Source organism: Pinus tabuliformis, chromosome X (assembly GCF_031772625.1).
Source record: "Pinus tabuliformis cultivar Carrire ecotype Pingquan chromosome X, CPIR1, whole genome shotgun sequence".
NCBI classification, from domain to species: Eukaryota; Viridiplantae; Streptophyta; class Pinopsida; order Pinales; family Pinaceae; genus Pinus; species Pinus tabuliformis.
Window position 1 is genome coordinate 1,182,900,222 of NC_142308.1, and position 1,607 is coordinate 1,182,901,828.

General features: G+C 41.7%; 1 long non-coding RNA gene across 3 annotated transcripts; it reads left to right on the forward strand.

The window, feature by feature from the left end:
* The first annotated feature begins 252 nt into the window (after nt 1-252).
* On the forward strand, nt 253-1,235 carry LOC149144167 (uncharacterized). 3 transcript variants are annotated; one of them, XR_016264879.1, is made up of 2 exons: nt 253-427; nt 786-1,235. It is a non-coding gene; the product is annotated as an uncharacterized LOC149144167 (long non-coding RNA). The 3 variants fall into 3 exon arrangements; XR_016264881.1 differs by lacking the exon at nt 253-427 and adding an exon at nt 434-653; XR_016264880.1 differs by lacking the exon at nt 253-427 and adding an exon at nt 434-641.
* Nucleotides 1,236-1,607: the final 372 nt, after the last annotated feature.

A 1,607-nucleotide genomic window follows, 5' to 3' on the forward strand; every position in this document is an offset into this window, starting at 1 on the left:
ATATTTAACTTTAATGCTAGGTAATTAGTTATGATATTTAACTTTAATGCTAGGTAATTAGTCTACGGAGGCAGTAGAATGGCCCCTTTTCCGGCACCGGCCGGAAAATCGTCCGGCTCCGGCTGCCGGAAATCTCCCCCTCTTCTGCCACCATCGCTCCTCCCGTTCTCCGACAACCTCCCGGTCCGCCCTGACATTCCCTGACATTCCTGACCAATCGCCGATCGCCTCACATCCTTCCTGCACAAGGGAATGCGCTGGTCGATCGGGGAGTAATTCATTCATGCGCGATCTTTCCCTCCATTCGAATTCAACACCCGCGCGCTGTGCTCCCCTACCCTTACTCTGGAGCCATTCTACTGCCGCCATTGTGGTTTCGCTGTGCTCTGATCCTCTGCGAACTCCTTCGGCCACGTACTCCTCGCAGGTAAGATATCCCTTTATGGCTTGATAGCTTGACAACCGCCTTTTACTCGCAGTGAGAAAGCGATTAAGCCAATTTTCACCTTTGGATGGTGGCATATTCGCTAGATAATATTCTACTGTGATTGATCCTGCTCGCAGATTTTTTTCTCGATTCTTTAAATGGCAGGGTTAGGGTCGATACAACGGCGTTCGTTTTATTCTGCGATCGATCCTTTGTGTGTGAAATTGTTGAGGGTTTCTGACTCTATATTTGTTTTCATTTTGTTCCCATTAAGATTCATCCATTTTTTCTTTCCCTAGTTTTAATGAAGCACGACGCATCTTTATAATTTTGGATTTTGTTTTCTATATCTCTGCAGATCTCTATTGAGATTATGTTGTTTATCGCGGTATTGTTCACTAAAAGCGAAGATCGGGCTGTGGTTTTAATGGATCCGCGTTAAAGGACACTTTTTCACTGTAGAATGTATTATAAAGCTTGGCACGGGGTTCGATCTGTGGTCCTTTTTCGCTGTAGAATGTATTATAAACCTTGGCACGGGGTTCGATCTGTGGTCCTTTTTCGCTGTAGAATGTATTATAAAACTTGGCACGGGGTTCGATCTGTGGATCGAGTTAGCTATAGCTGTAATGTTTTTTAATTGTGTAATTTAAGCCCGTGAGAGGCCCTGTGAGGGTTTGTGTTTGCGGGTTTACATGATCTTTCTTTTTCGGGTGCGCTTGCAGGCGGATCTAAATATTAATAATGTAAACCGGTTGTATTTGTGTATCTATTTGGGTAGATGATCGAATGCTCTGCTCTTTCTTTTGTTTTGTTTTTCTTTTTCTTTCATCTTCTGCCGACAATAAACACATACACAGGACGATTGCTATCAGCATTATGAGGGTTTTGGGGAAAAAAATTATGCATGCAAAGCTTCAAATTTATCAGTGGAAGGAGGGTTTTAGATCATCTACTCAGACATTGCATTTATACATTCATGGTTACAGGTTATCCTCGAAAATGATTCATTAAAATAAAAAGAGTATGAAATGGAATAACCATGTTACCCTCGAAAATCATTTCATTAGAACAAATAGCGTATGGAAGGGAATGTTTTTGTAAACTGTAGGTTTGTAATAAAATATGGTAAAGCCCCAAAGTTTAGGGATACAAAAATCTAAAGTTGAAAGACTGGTAA